This window comes from Geotrypetes seraphini, chromosome 4 (assembly GCF_902459505.1).
Source record: "Geotrypetes seraphini chromosome 4, aGeoSer1.1, whole genome shotgun sequence".
Classification (NCBI taxonomy): domain Eukaryota; kingdom Metazoa; phylum Chordata; class Amphibia; order Gymnophiona; family Dermophiidae; genus Geotrypetes; species Geotrypetes seraphini.
The window spans coordinates 25213595-25234333 of NC_047087.1; the positions used below are offsets into that span (position 1 = coordinate 25213595).

Sequence of the window (20739 nt, forward strand, 5' to 3'; positions counted from 1 at the left end):
GTATAGTTGCTACTGAGGTGACATTGCATAAAGTCATCTGCCTTGATCTCTTTGAAAAAAAACCCCAAATATAAATGATAATTAACATTTTCTGTGCGTACAGTGTGCTTTGTGTTTTTAAAATTTTATTGTTGGTAGATCATTTTGACTTGGTCATTTTAAAAGTAGCTCGCAAGCCCAAAAAGTGTGGGCACCCCTGCATCAGGCCATTCCTCCACTCAGCATTAAATGCTGATGTATGAGATTCCCTGTATGTACTTACTCTACACTGTTATCAGTGGCCCCAGAACCATTGCCTCTTGGGCATGCTATCTGCAGATTGGTTGTTCCAACTTTCTTAAAATAATCAAAACCGTACTGGCCTCTCTAAGTCGACCCTGGGAAAATTTATTTATTTTAAGCAGAGCACCAAAGCCTTGACATTGAGAGCATGTGTTGTGTCAACAGGGACCAAACCTGCCTTGGCCCACGGAAGCGCTCCTTAAGTTTATCAGCAACAATCCTACACTCTTCTTCCTTTCCAGAACATAGAGAGATGATGCATTCTGAGAAATGCTTGCACAAACTCACAGGGGGGGTCAGCATTCACAGCATTGCTTAGCATAGCTTAGGGCTAGCTATCTACTGATAAGTGGCAGCACTTAACCAAGTAGTACCACTGGATATCAGCACTAACCTGCCATTTTGGAACTGGACTGCTTGGGGTATTTCGAGGGCAGAGTCGGGGAAGAAGCCACCAGTTATGTCAGTGCCAGCAGTGCTGGAAACCACATAGCTAAATGGGCATACAGGACCAGACAAATGGCAGTCCTAACTATAAGAACAGAAGAGTTGCCATAGTGAGACAGATCAAAGGTCAATCAAGCCCAATATCCTGTTTCCAACAGTGGCCAGCTCAGGTCACAACTACTTGGCAAGATCCAAAGGAGAAAAATGAGATTTTGTGCTGCTTATCCGAGGAATAAACAGTGGGTACTGGCACCAAATATCGGTTGGCACCGAAATAACCTCCTAGCCTTAAGTATTCTGATTCCCTCCCTCCCTATTCCCCCTGCCCCCTGGAACAGCAACTGACTCCCTCTCCCTCCCTCTCATCCCTCAGAACAGCAATTAGTCTCTCTCGATCCCCCTCACTCCCTGCCTCTCACTCCCTCAGAACAGTAACTGACCCACCTATCTAGCTCCCACCACCCCCCAGGCCTGCCCTTCCATTCTCTGGTGGTCTAGTGGAGAAGCGGCATGAGCCATGTTCACTTGCTCCTGCCCAATATGGCTTCACCTCTAAAATGGCTGCCATGGACTCTAATAGCAGCCCTATACAGTAAACCCCCGCAAATTCGTGGTTCACGAATTGAGACCTCAGTAATTTGTGGTATTTTGTAACTGCCACTTCTTTGTGCTAAAGTCATGGTTACACCAATCAGGAGCTGCTTTGACACACTATCTGGCGTGTCACAGCAGCTCCTGATTGGTGTAGCCCGACTTTAGTATCAGGAAGAGGTGGTTGGAGCATACCGCGAGTGATTTTTTGCACTGGCCGGCGCTCCAGCTGCCCTCTCCTGCCTCTCAACAGGCGAAAAACCGTATTTGCAGGGTCTTGAAATTTGCGTGGGTTCCTGGAACGAAACCCTCGTGAATTTCAGGGGAGTACTGTAGTACTGTTGGGGGGAAGGAAGGGAGATTGAAAGAGGGGTCAGTTGCTGTTCTGGAGAGTGAGGTGGAGAGAGGCAAAATCAGAATCGGGGGTGGAAGGTGGGGCGAAGAGTCAGGATCTGGCTAGATACACGTATGCGGGTCCTGTCTGAATATCAGCCAGAACCCATATAAGTTCCAATGGCAACTTCCTGTCTGTTGAGGCCTGAATATTGAATGTCAGTGCCTGCAAATAGCCCTTTATTGAATACATGCAGTGATGGTAAGCATTTAAAAAACTGCTCATCCTTGCCAGCCGATTATTGACTGGTCAGTGCCCTCATGGGGTCTTTTCAATAAGTACCATACTATTGTCTCTGCACATCTCATGGTGACAGACTTCCAGTGTCATCATGTCAGCCAGCGAGACTCAAGAAAAAAAACTAACAGAAAACCGAAGACAAGTCACCTCCCTCTTGGCAATCTTACTGCTGAACTTAAAGTGTTCTGCATCCATATTTAACCTGAAATGCTGATAGGAATCTAGCCCTGGACAAGTAGTGTGCGATCGATGGAGTCAGGTAAGGAAAAATAAATCAATAAGAAAAGCCAACTGTTTTTAATACAAAACAATCAAAGTCCACTGAGATCATAAGAAGGAAGAAACAAAAACATCTGTGACGGTGCATTAGAGTTTATAAAGCTTAGTACTCTTAATTCCCTGGCCCTTTCTAAAATACAGTTTTAAACAAATCCTGCATCTTGCAAGTACTCGGACTATTACTTTGCTGCAGTTTCTTTTGTAGTCAATTTCTGGGCCTGGGGAAAGCATGCTTAAACTTCGGAAGGTCTAAATAAGGACCGTATCCTCCTCCCCCATTTACCAGTAAACAGAACAAGATACAGTATTCCTATCATTTTATACAGATATACTTTTCACCTTGGATTCAATGTCACAGCTGATTTTAGAATTGAATTCAAGCCGTCGTATTTTTGAGCAGTAGTTGGGCAGCGTTCTATGGTCTGAGCCCTGAAAATGTCAAGGACAGATCAAGATCAAATATGCATATGTTATATTGCACTATATCACATGCCAGAGCTCCCCCAAATGTGTGGGTAGGGCCCCAAATTGGGTCTCGACCTAGGTGAGCTCTCCGTAGGGGCATTAATCTTCCGCCGCCTCCGAGAAGGGCGTCACACAATTTAATTTGGCTACAATTAGGGGGGGTCACAGCCGTAACATGATTGAGAAGCACTGCTATATACTATGGGGCTCATTTTCCAAAAAGATACACATCCAAAAGGCATCATAATCTGGCACTTGGACACCTTATTAGTCAAAACATCCAAGTGGGCATTTTCAAAGCAGACTTTATGGATGTCTAACAGGACTTCTTACCCACTGTGTGTCCAGAGTAGAAATGGGTGTGTTGGTAGGTGTGCCACAGTCAGGGAATGGGCGGGCTTTGGGTGGGCTTAGATGTGGACATCCTGCAGCTATAATCAAACCTTTCCCAGAAGACCACAGGAGGGATTAAGTAATGAGCTGCACACACTCCCCCCAACAAAAAAAAAATATTTTTTTTTTTGAATGAAATAGTGCATACAGTCAAACCTTGGTTTGCGAGTAACGAGGTTTGCGAGTGTTTTGCAAGATGAGCAAAACAATCCTGCAAATCGTGCCTCGCAAATCGAGCATTGACTCGATTTGTGAGCCCCCCCACCCCCGTGATCTGGCATCTCCTCCCCCCCCCACTCGTGTCGCCTTCCCCGCCGCGATCCGGCATCCCCCACTTGCATACCAACCCACCCAAACACAATCTCTTACCCCGATCTGGCACTGGCACCAGCACCAACGCACAGGAGTGAGAACTAGAAGGCCTTGAGCGTGCGCAGATGCTCAAGGCCCAGCCCAAGCAAGAGGGAGGATCTTCGGGCACTGGCACTGGCATGTCCTGTGCGCTGGTGCTGGTGCCGGTGTCAGATCGGGGTAAGAGATTGTGTTTGGGTGGGTGGGTGATGCTGGATCACGGTGGGGGGGGGATGGAGCAGTGCCGGTGGCCTCAGGGATGGGGGATAAGGTGGAGCAGCACCGGTGGCCTCGGTGAGGGGGGGATGAATCAAGCAAATTTCCCTTACTTCCTATGGGGAAACTCGCTTTGATATACAAGTAAATTGGTTTACGAGCATGCTTCTGGAACAAATTATGCTCTTAAACCAAGGTTCCACTGTAGTTGGCTCTAGAACAGCAGCACTTGGTATGAGAAAGCATAGTAGAGCATCATACAAGTGTCTTAAGTGGTTAGGTGGATGGGCTAGTGAACCATAGAGAGTGCCTGTGTCATTTTAAAGCTGCTTTATGGGATATTCGACCCTCTGGTCCCTTTAAATTGGAATACCCTTAGAACTTGCTATTCGAGGAATACACAGAGATATAAACTACTGTTCCCTTCCTTTACAGGAATTACATAGGCCGGGAAACTTAGCACGGGCAGTGAGACATAAGGACTGTATGGAGGAGACCATCATATTGGAGGAGACAAGGCTTCCTGGGACTATCAACCTTATTAACTATCAACTATTTCTTTCTCTCCTCTCCTCTACCTTCCATAATACTTAATTCAATACATTCCTGTTAGAATATTTTCTTTCTTATTTTTTCCTTTTTCTGAACTCTTCACTTCTTTACTAATCTCTAGGCACTTTAGTTAGATTGTGAGCCTTCGGGACAGTGAGGGAATTTCAAAGTGCCTTTCTTGCTCATAATTTTTAATGTATATTTTCTTTAACCGCTTTGAACCTAACGGATGTAGCGGTATATAAGAAATAAATTACATTACATTACTTACAAACTTGTAAAAACTTGGAACGGGCTTCCTGACTTTGTCACACTGAAAGGTCCATTACAACAATTTCAAAAAGTCCTAAAAACTTTATTATTTACACAATCAGGTTTCAGGTTTATTTAAAAATTTGATATACCGCCTTATCAAAATTCAAAGCAGTTTTACATAATATGAGAACAAAGAATAAAAAGGACAAGTTAAAAACAAATTACAATTAATATTACAAACAATCAAAATGCACTGACAAACATTAACATACCACTACAAGATGGAAAAGGGCAGAAATACATTTTAAATAAAGACAAAGAGAGGGAGAAGGATCAAAACAAAAGGGAGGGGAATGAAAAAAATAAATAGTCAGGTACTTGTAAAATAGGTTAAAATGACTAAAAGATGGCAAGGAACAGGTTTCCATTACTGTCCTTAGAAGGACTATTGTACTCCGAATGCGTCTTTAAAAAGAAAGGCCTTCAAGTTACTTTTAAATTTAGCAAGTGATGAAATTTCTCTTATATAATTTGGTGCTGAGTTCCAGGTGGTAGGAGCTGTAACACAAAATATATTAGTGCGCATAATGTAAATGTGTCTTAAAGAGGGGATGGATATCAGGTTTTGATTAGATGAACGTAGTGTATGATGAGGGGGGAGGTATGGGGGGAATAATAATCTGTTGATGAAATCCAGTTGGGCGGAAGTTATGGTCTTATGTGTCAGTAACATTATTTTATAGGAAACTAGTATTTTAGCCCGTTACATTAACGGGTGCTAGAGTAGATGTCTGTCTATTTTTTTTTTTTTGTCTCTCTCCTTGGACACTGTCTGTCTGTCATTCTTTCTGTCTGTGTCTCTCCCTGGCCCCCTGTCTCTCTATCTTTATTTCTAACTCTATCCTCTTCCCTCAATCCTGCATGTGCCCTTTTTTCTTTCTCCTCTCCACTTCCTTCCAACGTTTGCTCCCCCTGTCCCCCACACTTCCATTCAGTGTCTGTCTCCCTCTCTCTCTACCCCTCTGTCTTGCCCCTTCCATTCACTGCTCTCTCTTCTCTTTCCATCCAGTGTCTTCCCTCTCTCTCTCTGTTCCATATGGCATCTCCTCCTTCCTTTCCCCCTTCCTTTTCCCTTGGTCTGGCATACCTTCCTCCTTCCCTCCAAGCCCTGCCATGTCTTCTTCCCTCCAAGCCATTCTCTCCCCCTCTACTCCCTTTCCTCCTTGAACTTCATCGGGCAGCAGCAGCAGCATTCACAATTCATTGCTTTTGTCGGCTTTAGGTCTTCCTCTCTGGCAGGTCCTTAGGCAGGACCCGCCAGAGAGGAAGGCCTGAAGCCGGCAACAGCAGCGAATTGTAAATGCTGCTGCTGCCTGAAGCACCCGAGGCAGATGCTTCTCTACCCTCCCAGCCCAACCCCCGGTGACCCTCTTATGTCTCCCTCCCATGCGACGTGACCTTAACAAAACTCCCTCCAGCGTTGGCAGCCGCAGCACACTAAACAGGCTGCTTCGCAGCTTTCTCCTGCAGTTGAGTCCCTTTGTCGCTTCACTGATGCAGTCACCAGCAGGAGACTCACCGGCAGGAGAAATCCGCGAAGCAGCCTGTTTAGCGTGCTGCGGCTGCCAACGCTGGAGAGAGGTTTGTGCCGGTATGTGGCTGTGAGTTCGGGCGATTTCAGGTCTCCTACGACCCCCGTCTTTGTAGAGCAGGGAATCCAGCGCTGATGGTGAGTCCTGCCGGCGAGTGTAGGTAGGTGTAAGGCTGGGGACTCGCGCATGCGCACTTCTGCGGCCATAGACCTACGGCTCATGGAAGCACGCAGATAGGAGTGCGCATGCGCGGCTAGGGTTTTATTATATAGGATTCAATGAGCTATAGGAAGCCAATGGGCGTTGATCAAAAGTGGTGTGACATGATCGTATTTTCAAACAGTCTACCTATAAAGATTCAACGAATTAATTGCTCTACAATACTTATTTCCTCTTATGCCTTTTATTCTCATTTTCTCTGGTCCAAGGTGGAGAGAACGAGAGGGCACTCGCTAAAGTTAAAAGGGGATAGATTCCGTACAAACGTAAGGAAGTTCTTCTTCACCCAGAGAGTGATAGAAATCTGGCTATTATAGGGGAAAGCACTCTCCAGGGATTCAAGAAAAGGTTAGATAAGTTCCTGCTGGACCAGAACATACACACTTTCTCTATTGCTCCTTGTCTTTAAGGGTGTTTTTTTTCCTGTGTGTCTCTCTCTCAGTGTGTGTATGGAGTTATCATATCTGTCACCTACCTTTTTTTGTGTAATAATGGAAGTTTCACAGAGTAAGTTGTTTGAATTATTTCCTCTCCATTTCCCTCTCCCCACACTACTTCCCTGTGCAGCAGCAGCATTTCCCCTACCCCCCCCCCCCCTTCCCCACACTCGCGGCTTCAGGCTCATCCAGCTCCAGCATAGCAGAGAGTCAGCAGTACAGACTAATCAGTTTCTCCTTCCTTCCCGCGATCCGAACGGCTCCCTTAGTCCCTTTCCGCCTCCCCCTTCCCTTCCCGCGGTCCCGACAAACCTGCGACTCCAGCACTGTACACACGCTGCTTCGGAGCCTTCTACTGCCCTGATTTGCTCTGTCGCGTCTCTGATGATGTCATCAGGGACATGCCAGAGTAAATCAGGGCAGTAGAAGGCCCCGAAGCAGCGTGTGTACAGTGCTGCAGGCTGCCGGAGTCAGGACCATGGGAAGGGAAGGGGTGGGGGGCGGGAAGAGCCTAAGTGAGCCGTTCAGATCGCGGGAAGGAAGGAGAAACTGATTAGTCTGTACTGCTGACTCTCTGCTGTGCTGGAGCTGGATGAGCCTGAAGCCGCGAGTGTTGGGCCGTTTCTGCAGCCACGAGGTGGAGAGCAGGGAGGCTTGTCTGGCGCTCATGCGCACTCCTACCGCCACAGCCCGACAGAACAGGGATCACGGAAGCACGCGGTGAGAGTGCGCATGCGCGCTTAGCATTTTATTATTATAGATGACAAATTAAGGGGTTGTTTTACTATGGCACACTAACGCGCCTAAAATATCATGATCAATACTGCTAATGGACATATTCAAATACAAATATTCCCCTATTTATTAATCAACCTTACTTTTTCTTAAATATTATAAATGTGGAACTGATTATCCAGGATTTTGGGGCAACAAGGGCATTTGCCTGGGTTGTCTGTTGAAATAGGTGTTTGTTATAAGTCAAAGGGTGGTATATCTAATATATTTATAATATTTATGAAAAAAGTAAGGTTGATTAATAAATTATTAAGGTTGTGTGCATATATGTATTGGTTCTTCTCATCTTTTAAATGTATAAGAACATAAGAAGTTGCTTCCGCTGGGTCAGACCAGAGGTCCATCGCACCCAGCATTCCACTCCCGCCGCGGCCCATCATGTCCATGACCTGTAAGGTGATCCTTTGTCTAAAACTCTTCAATCCCCTTTATCCTTCTATCTATACCCTTTCATAGTCCTATCTCTACCTCTATCTGTATCCCTCAATCCCCGTATCCTTCAGGAATTTATCCAATCCTTATTTGAAACCCCGTAATGTACTCTGTTCTATTACAACCTCCGGAAGCGCATTCCAGGTGCCCACCACCCTCTGAGTGAAAAAGAATTTCCTAGCATTGGTTCTGAACCTGTCCCCTTTCAATTTCTGAGTGCCCCCTTGTTCTTGTGGTTTCCAATAGGCTGAAGAATCTGTCCCTCTCCACCTTCTCAATGCCCTTCATGATCTTATAAGTCTCTATCATGTCTCCTCTGAGTCTCCGCTTCTCCAGGGAGAAAAGCTCCAGCCTTTTTAACCTGTCTGCGTATGAAAGGTTTTCCATACCTTTTATCATTTTTGTCGCTCTTCTCTGAACCCTCTCAAGTATCGCCATGTCCTTCTTAAGGTACAGTGACCAATATTGGGCACAGTACTCCAGATGCGGGCACACCATCGCACGATACAGCGGCATGATGACTTCCTTCGTTCTGGTTGTAATACCCTTCTTAATAATACCCAACATTTTGTTTGCTTTCTTTGAGGCTGCTGCGCATTGTGCCGTTGACTTCATTGTTGTATCCACCAGCACACCCAAGTCTTTTTCAAGGTTACTTTCCCCTAGTACTAATCCCCCCATTTTGTAGCTGAACATCGGGTTCTTTTTCCCTATATGCATGACCTTGCATTTCTCTACATTGAAATTCATCTGCCATTTATTCGCCCACTCCTCCAGTGATTAAACAAAGAATATCATGGACGTGTTAGCATTTAGCAGGTGCTAAATCGGTTAGCACGCCTTAGTAAAAGGACTCTTAAAATGTTAAAATCAACAGGGAAGAACTATCTTTTCTTTTCCAAAGAGCTGTCAAGTCATAATAATGCAGTGACGAACAATTGGGGTTTTTAGCTGTTTCTGCAATTGAAATCTAGTTGGGTAGAGTCTCTTTCATTTGAAAGGAAGCTCTGGAATGAGAGGGCATAGGATGAAGTTAAGAGGTGATAAGCTCAGGAGTAGTTTAAGGAAAGGGTTTTTTACAGAAAGGGTAATAGATGCCTGGAACAGTCTCCCGGAAGAGGTGGTAGAGACAGAGACTGTATCTGAATTCAAGAAAGCCTCGGATAGGCACGTGGGATCTCTTAGAGAGAGGAAGAGATAATGGTTACTGTGGATGGGCAGACTGGATGGTCCATTTGGACTTTATCTGCCATCATGTTTCTAATTAAACTCTGAAATTCATTGCTAGAGAATGTGATGAAATCAGTTAGCTTAGCAGGGTTTAAAAAAGGCTTGGGGAAATCCACAGCTTATTCCTAGGATAAGCAGCATAAAATCTGTTTTACTCTTTGAGTTCCTGCCAGGTACTTTGGACCTGAGTTGGCCATTGTTGGAAGTAGAATACTGGGCTTGATGGACCTTCGGTCTGTTCCAGTATGGCAAGTCATATATTCTTAACCTTGTGAGCACACAAACATTCCCTTTTATAAAAAGTAATGGGCAAGACGTGTTCACATAAATTAAACTCGACATCCATTTGAAGACATCAGGAGGGGCCATTCTATAATCAGTGTCAGCAATTTCACAGCAAGTATGCATATAGTTGATTAGAATATCAGCATATATGTGCATTATGGACCAGATAAGTAAACGGCGCTCAAGAAATGGCGCTGAAAAAAAAATCCACATGGAACGGTATTCTATAAACGGCACTCCAGGCTGGGCTCTATTAGATTGTGTCAAGCAGGGACGTAACTCGAGGCAGTATCAATCCTCCCTGATCCGTATGAGACAAACGTGGTTTTTCTTGTTACATAGAGCGTGTTGGACTCCGGTTAGATTACAGAAATTAGATAAGTTCCAAGTCTAATAGATGCTGGCACTGTCATCTTGAACCTGGGACGTTAGATCATCTTTTGTACTGTTGTCCCTTGATACTTCAATTTTGGAGATCCATTTGGGATCAGGTGAACAAAGTACTGGAAAATCCAGTGGCACTAATGAGAGCTAAAAGCCAAATATCATCCCATAATAATAAACTTCTATTTATTATGACAGGGGTTGTCATACAGCTTATTTTAAGGAATTGGAAAACCTGGGATAGATTGAACTATACCTTTTGGTGGGAGTCTCTCTGTCACGTTTTTAAAATGGAACGCATTATGGCTATACAATAGGGACATTACAAAAAGTTTCTGAAGATTTGGGAGCCATTGACAAAGTTTTGCAAAGAGTGATTGTTGATTTTGCTCTTTGGTCATACACGACCAGGGTGGGTTGGAACGTATTTTTTAATTTCTTAATTTGAGTGTATTTTTTTAATGTAATTATGGGGGGGGGTGATATATCTATTTGTCATAGATTGCAATTTTAATTGTATTTAAGTGCTTTTATAGTGTAATATGATTGTATTATATGTTGCACTTACGTATGGCTTCAAAATGAATAAAGATATTAAAAAAACCCAAAATCCTCACTGATCCCAGCATTAAGATTGAAACATATTAAATTTTCTATAATAAATTTAATGATTTTTTTTTTTTTTTTGCATTTCTTATATATGTCATGGTTTGACTTAGCTTTTATTTTCGATCCATCCCCTTGCATCTCCCACCTGCTGCTCGCGCCGGCCTCGGCTCCCTTCTGACGTCACGTCCCAGTTCCGCGACCAGGAGACATCGTCAGAAGGGAGCCGAGGCTGGCGCCACCTGCAAGTGGAAGATGCTGCTCGTGCCGGTGAATGTTTAGGCCCTCTTTTATGACGCTGCTTTAGGCTTTTTATCGCCGGCCGTGGCGATATTAGCTCTGATGCTCATAGGAATTCTTTGAGTATCGGAGCTTTTACCACTGAAACCAGTGATAAAAATGCCTAATGTGTGTATATGGGGGGAGGGAGGTATGTGGGGCGAGCAGAGAGGAGGAGAGACGCCGGCACATGGGACGGTCTGCCCTCCCCCCCTTTACTGCGCCACTGATGCAGCAGCAGTAAAATAAAAATACTGCTTTAAACTTGTATTAGCTTTACTTTGTCCTTATTCTTATAGGGCTGGATTTAGCAAATGGTACTGAAAAATAGTTGCCGGGAAAAATCTACACTCGGCACTATTCTATAAAGTACTCGCCAGGCTGAGCATTCTTTGTGCTTAGTGTGGATTCCCTCACCCTATTTTGGGTACAAGGATTTAAACCAATGGAAAGCTGATGTAAATCCTAGCATTTGATTTGTCCAGAAAAACCTAGGGCTCTTTTTACTAAGGTGCGCTAGCGTTTTTAGCCAACACATGAAATTACCGTACGCTACACCGCGTGGTACACTTCTAGAATAACACCAGCTCAATGCTGGCGTTAAGGTCTAGCACGCATGGCAATTTAGTGAGTGCTATTCCACGCGTTAAGGCCCTAACGAACCTTCGTAAAAGGAGCCCCTAAAGTTGGAAAAATTGTGCAAATTGAAGGTTTTTTATTGCCGTGAATTTGATTGTGCTTGATCAGAAAACAAATTTTTTAAAATTTTTTTAAGCTCATCCTGGGGGCCCGGGTCGCAAATTTTGTCAGGTGTGGGAGCACTTCTGGCAGGACCTCACACCGCGTGCTCGCAGTAGACTTTTGAATCTTTAAGATATTATTCTCACTCTCAGCTGTTGGACTGGCCATGGATTCCTGGGAAGGGGAGGGGAAGGGGGGGGAGGGGGAGGGGAGGGGGGGGGGGAGGGGAGGGGAACTGCTTATATTGTTGAAAATGTTATTTCCTGAATGGTACTACTGTTTGTATTTGCTTCTTACTGCTGGAATAATAAAAATCATTTAAACATAAGCTCATCCTGGGGTCGCTCAAAGCCACTGATTAGATAAAGATCCATTTTTCTTACAATTTCTATTCATTTTGCTTAATCAAGCTATAACTTTTTTTGTTTTCACACTCGGCAATGATACATTGATATAAAAGACATGTTATGGAGTAAAAAAAATCTAGCATATCTTATTAAATGAACCTTCGATATATGAACTTTATTGTGAAAAATTGAGAGATGGAACAAAACAAAAATGACTCAGGACAACACAATCCCTTTGAGCTAACCACGGGCTCCTTTTACTAAGGTGCGCTAGCGTTTTTAGCACGCGTTAACCCCTGCTTTACGCGTAAAAACTAACGCCAGCTCAATGGTGGCATTAGCATCTAGGGCGCTAAAACCGCTAGTGCAGCTTGGTAAAAGGAGACCAAAGTCACATTTGCTCTTTCACTGCACCAGAGACCAATTCCAGGGCGCAAACAGCCTCGTTGCTCCATTATACATTGTATTGCATGTGGACTGTGAAACATTGCAGGAAGACCTTAGAAAACTAGAAGACTGGTTATCCATATCGCAGATAAAATTTAATCTGGACAAGTACAAAGTGACACACATACGGAAGAATAATCCAAGACATAATTGCCTGATGCTAGGGTCCATCTTAGGAGTCAGCATCCAAGAAAAACATCTGGGTGACATTGTAGACACTACATCGAAATCCTCTGACCAGTGTGTGGTAGAGGTCTGCACGGGAACGGGAATCCCCCCCTAACCCACGGGACTCAAGCGCAAACACAAAAGAAACTGTGGAATTGATGATCCTGTCAAAAGTAATTGCTGCTTTTTATGGGGACGGGCGGGGATGGAGGTAATTCCTTGCAGGGATGGGTGGGGACGGAGAGGATCCTGACGGGGACGGGTGGGGACGGAGAGGATCCTGATGGGGATGGGTGGGGACGGAGAGGATCCTGGTGGGGACAGGCGGGAACGGAGAGGATCCTAGTGGGGCCGGGTGGGGACGGAGAGTATCCTGGCGGGGACGGAAAGGATCCTGACGGGGACGGGTGGGGAAGAAGAGGATCCTAGCGGGGATGGGTGGGGACGGAGAGGATCATGATGGGGACGGAGAGGATCCTGGCGGGGACGGGTTGGGACGGAGAGGATCCTGGCAGGGACGGGTGGGGATTGGTGGGATTTCTGTCCCTGCACAACTCTCTAGTGTGTGGTGGCCAAAAAAGCAAACAGGATGCTAGTATTTTGACATTTATTGACAGTCCCTGCTTGGAAGAGCTTACAATCTAACTTGGACAGACAAGGCATGACATAGAGGATAGAGGATGCCTTTAGTATTGTGCTCAGTTCTAGATGTCGTATCTCAAGAAAGATATAGCAGAATTAGAAAAGGTTCAAAGAAGAGTGACTAAAATGATAAAGGGGGTAGAGTTCCCTTCATATGAGGAAATGCTAAAGAGGTTAGGGATCTTCAGTTTGGAAAAGTAAAGGATGCAAATTATCCCCGTCACAATTTGAAATGTTTGCATACAAGTGCTAGAAGCCTAAAAAATAAAATATGAGAGTTAGAGTACAGGCAGTCCCTGAGTTCCATTTTTTAAAACTATTCTTAAGCTGAATTTATATGTAACTTGGATATAGTACACAGTCTATACAAACATTAAAGAATATTAAATTTAAAAAGAAACAGTCTTCAAAATAAAGAACTGTAGTTTAAATAGAAAGAAAAGATAGGTTTACATGTACTTTCAATCTTCATCCATCCCACTGTTCCATTTCCACCACCATATCCAACATTTCTCCTTCTCATCTCTCTTTCCCCCATGCATCAGTATCTCCCACCTCTCCCACCACCATGTCCAATATTTCTCCCTCCCTCCCTATGCCCAACAATTCCCTCTTTCTTCATTTACCCATGTGCACCATCTCTTTCCCTCTCACCCAGACACCCTGCCCAACAATTCTTCCTTTCTATTCCTTCCTCCACCTCAGCATCTTTCCCTCGCTGCCTTCATTCCGTGGCTTTGTGAAGACAAGTGCGGCTTGGAGGCGGGAACTGGCTAGATGAGGTAAACAACCGCAGAAGGGAGGGAGGCATGAATTTGAGACACAGCACAGAGGGAGGGAAAGACGATGAGGGGTGCATTGGGGCATGGAAGGGAGGAAGAGGGGCACGATGGTACAAGCAAACCCTGGTTTGTAAGTTTGAGACTAACGTAAGTCAGACGTTCTTAACTCGGGGTTTGCCTGTATATAGCACTGAATGAAGAGGTAGATATAATAGGCATCTCAGAGACCTGGAGGAAGGAGGACAATCAATGGAACACTGGTCACCTGGGGACAAATTATATCGCAATGATAAAGTAGATAAAACTGGAGAAGGGGTTGTACTATATGTTAAAGAGGGAATTGAATCTAGCCAAATAAACATTCTGTGTAACATAGATGGCAGTGTAGTATCCATATGGATAGAAATTCCTTGTGTGAAGGGAAGGAATATACAGGTAGAGTTATATTACCAGGACAGAATAAGAAGACAGATGAAGAAAATGTTTTCAGAGATTAGGAAAGCTGGCAAAATGGGCAACAGTGTAATAATGGGTAAATGTTATATCAGGGAGTGCTAGGGAGGTAACATTCCTAGACGTAATAAATGACTGCTTCTTGGAGCAATTGGCCCAGGAACTGACAAAGGGGGGGGGGGGGGGTGGCAAATGTAGATTTGGTTCTTATGGGAAAGCAGGCCATAGTATGAGAGGTAACTGTGTTGAGTCTACTAGGAAACAGTGATCATAACGTCATTAAATTTGAGTTATCTAGTGATGTTGCTAAAGAAATTTACTGTAGTGGTGTTTAATTTTCAAAAGGGCAACTACAATAAAACGAGGAAATTGGTTTAAAAGAAGCTACAAGGATCAGTGGCAAAGGTTAGGACTGTAAACCAGTAGGGTGGTCCATGGTAGAATGCAAAAAAAAAAAAAAAAAAAATCATCAACCTTGTCAATTCTTGTCTCCACAAGGCTTATTTTTGTCCACTTGGTATGTCTTACTCGTGCCAAATTTCAGCCAGATTACACAATATTAAGAGGTCACCCCAGAATGCACCGTTTGCTTGTGTGTTGTGTATGCAGGTGACTGCGCATAGTTTGGAAAGTCTGTCAGCTATCAACTGTTAGACTGCCACGTGGACTGGATGGTCTTCAACTGGTCAATTTTCATCACCATGACAAAGGAAAATTGTGGTGTAGAGTAGAGAATGACACGGTGACAAAATTCATCACCGTTCCCGTCCCCGCAGATAACCGCAGGAAACCATCTTCATGTCATTCTTTAAGGAGAGAGGGAAGAATCAGAGTATGAATGGCCACAACCACTGACCCGCAAGCTTTGCTTTGAAGAATGCTGGTGTAGAAGGACTGAGGTTGAAACAGACACTACAGAATGACAGTCTCTGGTAGCCAGAGCAGATATTGTGATGTCATAATGCCTCATTCCACCAGTGCCTAAGAGCCAATCACATCAGTGATGTCACAATGGCTTCATTATCCTTGGGTCACATAAGAATCAGAGTATGAATGGCCACAACCACTGACCCGCAAGCTTTGCTTTGAAGAATGCTGGTGTAGAAGGACCGAGGTTGAAACAGACACTACAGAATGACAGTCTCTGGTATGCAGAGCAGATATTGTGATGTCATAATGCCTCATTCCACCAGTGCCTAAGAACCAATCACATCAGTGATGTCACAATGGCTTCATTATCCTTGGCTCCCATAAGAATCAGAGTATGAATGGCCACAACCACTGACCCGCAAGCTTTGCTTTGAAGAATGCTGGTGTAGAAGGACTGAGGTTGAAATAGACACTAGAAAATGACATGGGATTATTTCCCGCGGTTATCCGCGGGGACAGGAACGGTGATGAATTTTGTCACCGTGTCATTCTCTAGTGTAGAGCCAGTACAAGTCAATCGATTTTTCACTCTTTCAAAAAGTACAAAGATCATGGAGACACTCGGTAAAATTACATGGAAATACTTTTGAAAGAAATAGGAGGAAATATTTTTTTTTCACTCAAAGAACAGTTAAGCTCTGGAGCTCATTACCAGAGGATGTGAAAACAGCAGTTAGCACAGTTGGGTTTAAAAAAAGGTTTGGATAAGTTCTTGGAAGAAAAGTCCATAGCCTGCTATTGAGACAGATATGGGGGAAGCCATTGCTTAGTCTGAAACTGGTAGCGTGGAATGTTGCTACTAATTGGGCTCGTGACCTGGCTTGTCTACTGTTGGAAGGAGGATACTGGACTAGATGGACCATTGGTCTGACCCAGTATAGCTATTCTTATGTTCTTAAATCATTCATTTGACTCTTTCTGCATAGCATATTGATGAATTTTAAGCTAAGAATATGTTTTCTATAGAAATACACTGACATTTTACAGCCCTGGTTTAAGATTACATGGCGCCTGCGTTTTGACATTCAGGCAGGGATTTTCACAATTAGCAACCATTCAAGTATCTACAGCTTCATAAATCAAGTCTTTGTTACATGCTACTCCAGAAACAGATGGACAAACAGCTAGCGAGACAAGAGGTGGTTCACAAGGTTAAGATGTGTATTTGTACTCCATAGTATGGTTCTGTTTCCCATTTCAAGGAAAAGCAGATGGCTATGTGGTAGCACCACAGGGTGAAAAGAGCATCTGATATTCTGCTGACGCGGGCGAGAAATGCATTCCAAAATGAGATGAATTGCTTTCAAGGTAAATAGGAACTTTTTTTTGTTGTTTTACTTATTCAATTTTCCCAGGGGAGCTCAGAACGGTTTACATGAATTTATTCAGGTACTCAAGCATGTTTCCCTGTCTGTCCAGGTGGGCTCACAATCTATCTAATGGACCTGGGGCAATGGGGGGATTAAGTGACTTGCCCAGGGTCACAAGGAGCAGCGTGGGTTTGAACCCACAACCTCAGGGTGCTGAAGCTGTAGCTTTAACCACTGCGCTACTCTAGAAACCAAAGTGTAGTAAAAGTGAGCCAAGTATAGGGCAATGAAGCCATTGTGACATCACTGATGAGGCTGGCTCTTAGGCATTGGTGGAATGAGGCATTATGACATCACAATACCAGCTCTGGTTATCAGAGGCTGAAGCTTTTCACACTATTTATTTGTTTAATTTTCTATAACATTCTCCCATGGGAGCTCAGAACGGTTTACATGAATTTATTCAGATACTCAAGCATTTTCTCTGTCTATCCTACTGGGCTCACAATCTATCTAATTTATCCCTCCCCCCGAAGTGTGGTTTTTTAGTGCCGGTCATGGCGGTAACAGCTCCGACGCTCATAGAATTCCTATGAGCGTCGGAGCTGTTACCGCCACGGCCGGCGCTAAAAACCGTGCTACGGTTTTGTAAAAGGGGAGGGAGGGGGGTTAGTGAAAACAGTGTTTGCTTCCTAATGTGATGCTATGTTTCCAGACTATACAGGGATGTTACAAACTATTTACAAGCTTATCTTGCAATGAAATATGCCTGCGGAACTGTGATGTTGGTCTTATTTAGCATTGTAATTTTCAGGGCTGTGGCAAGTGGTTTATTGTCACAGGTTAATGTAGACGTTTACGTCCAGGTCACTCATTCAAACCAAAGTTCCATGAACAGAGTTTAGTGGCCTACTAGAGTTAGGGCTGTGCGGGCCCCATTTTAGAAAAGACGTTGAAGTCAGAATGGTCATTTTAAGTGTAACCAGCATTATCAAACAGAACCTGTTGATGGAAAAGCTGTCCTAAAATTCAGGAGAAATGGATGTTTATGTGCTGACTGTGTGTGGCATTACCACCCGTTTAAGAATAAAAGCTGAAAATCTCAGAACATAATTTTCCCATTGCTGTCACAGAGACTGGTCTGACTTGTCAGTTTGGCATTAGGGGACAGGGAGGAGGGAGCAAAGACCACTGGTGAATTAAGGGGGCAATCTCCCGCTAATCCTCCAGAGAAGTGCTGTTTAAAAGGAATAGTTTGCCAAAGCCCAAACCAGATGTAATTCCCAAGGTCAATCTCAAGGGCAATGGGAAATAAATATTTTTCAGCTCGTTATGTCCTTGTCCCATGCATAATATACTCGACTGTTCCTCCTTGCCATCTGAATTCACTTGAATTTGAGGCTTGCATATCCTGACTTTGTGAACTGGAGACTTAGATGTTTATAAAAACATGTTTATAAAAAGATGTTTAGAAAAACAACTGCTTTTACATACAAGCAGCAGCGACCACCAAGAGCCCACAGACCCGATCCTGCCAGGAGCGTGAACTCCTCCCCCTGCAGTCCATTGGAGAGATCAATCTGCCTGCTTTTAAATATCAGCAGCAGTGGAGATCAACTGCTTTTACACCTAAGCAGCAATGAGACCAGCCACAACCACCGAGAGCACTCAGACCCGATCCTACCAAGAGTGTGAACTCTTCCCCCCCTGCAATCCGCTAAGAAGATCGACTGTCGGCTCCGGGTGGCTTTCCCGCAGAGGAGAGAATCCTGCATTCACCGTGGACCTCATCTGGGGCAGCCTCCTTGGAGCGGCTGGGGCACGGGCAGTGTGTCTGGGAGGGAATGCATGGATGGGAGAACATCGCAGGGGAGGAGACATAGGCATCCTGGGACTGTCGGCCAAGTCTTTTCCCTGAAGAAGCCCTTTCTGGATACGTCAATCGCTCCTCCTAAACTTACTTGCTCCACTTCATCACTGACGCTGACCCATTCTGCTTCTATTCCTTTCTCTCCTCTCCTCTACCTTCCAAAGTATTTAGATCAATGCTGTCTTTTTAAAATGTTTATTTTATTTTTATTTTTCCTCTAACTCTACTTTTCACTTCTCTATTACCCTCCAGGTACTTTAGTTAGATTGTGAGCCTTCGGGACAGTAAGGGAATTTTCCAAGTACCTTTCTTATTTCTAATCTTAATGTATATTTTCTGTAAACCGCTTAGAACCTAACGGATGTAGCGGTATATAAGAAATGAATTACATTACATTACATAAAAGATAAACATTAAGGGAGAAAGTCTATACAGGACGCCGGTCTCAGCAGCCACATTAGAAGTGGCTGAGAATCGCAAACCAGCAGCCTATACAGAATCACGCCTACCCTAACGGACAGACACCTAACCCCACCTAACCATCCCGATTCTCTAACCGGCACCCATGTCACAGGCACCAGTTAGAGAATCGCACCTGAGGGATCCTTGCCATCAGCTGATTATGGCAAGGGAATCCTCCTGTCATGATCAACTGAGTGGCTGTGGCAGGGATTCTCCCCTTCAAGATGTCATCTGGCTGGAGGGATGCCCACTTCCTCCTGCTGGAACCACTGACCCCTCTCCCCCCCCCCCCGAGAAGTCCCTCGTCAGGAGGGATACCCACTCCCTACTGCTGCCACCCCCCCTCGGAAGTTCCTAAACCCCACAACTGGCTAACCTCCCACCACTCCCCCAAATCTTTGGGCCCCCCAGCACACCTAAGTCCCCCCGACAACCCTCACCTAGGAACTCCTGTAGCAGAGTCTGGTCGGAGGGATGCTTACACCCTCCAGCCAGAAGGCTCGCTACTCCAAAATGGCAGGCCTTCCACTTCCTAATGCATTCTGGAATGCACCGAGGGGCCTAAAGGTCTGATTGGCTCAGATGCCTAAGGTCCCTTCCATTGGAGGTACCTGGGTCAATCGGAGTCTTCCCGGAATCCTGCCAAGGAACTTCTTTTTTTTTTTTTTGGGGGGGGGGAGTTGATGATTCTGTCATGAAGGAGTAGGCATCCCTCCTACTGGGAGACTTTGTGGGGTGGGGTCCCTGCTACTCAGCTGATCACGGCAGGGAGATTCCCTTGTCGCAATCAGCTCAGCGGCCGCATCTATTTGAAATATAGGCCAGCATTTTGGTGGCCTACATTTCAGGCATCTGTCACAGCCCTAGGGAAACACCTATGGTCACTCCACCTAAGGTCACTTAAGTTCGCCCAAAACCACTTCTGGGCAAAACCATGCCCACCGTCCAGCCTTGGGCAAGCTTAAATGTCCCGATGCATCTCCCTCAACTGGACAAATGCCTACAATGTCTTGCCTCTGGTTTTCTTTTTTTAAACGTGCGTCCCGATTGGCTGCCTACAATTGGGACACCCATTTATAGAATCAGCCCCTAAATGCTGGTTTATGCACATCCCAAATGCAAATAGGGTTTATAAATGAGGGTATTAGTAACTGGGTAGAAAGGTGGTTTGCATCATAAAATTACAGAAGGTCTAGTGGCACAATACCTCACCAACTACCTGGAAGACCATAACCTACTTCACCCCTCTCAATCGGGATTCAGATCTAACCACAGCACAGAGACATTACTGGCAACATTGCTAGACACAGCCCGACAGCACCTCAGCAAAGGAGGAAAGATGTTGCTAATTCAACTCGATCTCTCTGCGGCATTCGACCTGGTAGATCATACAATACTACTACAGATTCTAAACACCACAGGGATCTCAGGAAGAGTCTACAACTTGTTCCAAGGATTTCTTAAGACCAGAACATATAGAGTTAAGTCAAACGATCTTAAATCAGACCCCTGGTCTAACCCTTGTGGAGTTCCTCAAGGGTCACCGTTGTCACCCATGCTCTTCAATCTCTTCATATCCTCCCTTGGTACCACTCTAGACACCCTAAACGTATTATCTTTCATCTATGCTGATGACATAACCATACTCCTCCCCTTCGATACCCAAGACCCCACCTCATTAGGCAACCTAAAAATAACACTGGAAGCAGTAGAAGAATGGATGTTAGGCCATAAACTGAAGCTGAAATCGGAGAAAACAAAATTTCTACTACTTGAAAAGGATAAAACCCCATCCATAACAAAATTTGAGTTAAACACCACCAAATACACCATACAGCCATCCTTAAAAATCCTTGGAGTATC

The 20739-nt window shown here is 44.6% G+C and overlaps 1 protein-coding gene across 2 annotated transcripts in view; it reads right to left on the reverse strand.

Annotated features, from left to right (window-relative positions):
- WWOX (WW domain containing oxidoreductase) overlaps positions 1–20739 on the reverse strand; it is a 1340377-nt gene that overhangs the window by 52704 nt on the left and 1266934 nt on the right. The window lies entirely within an intron of this gene.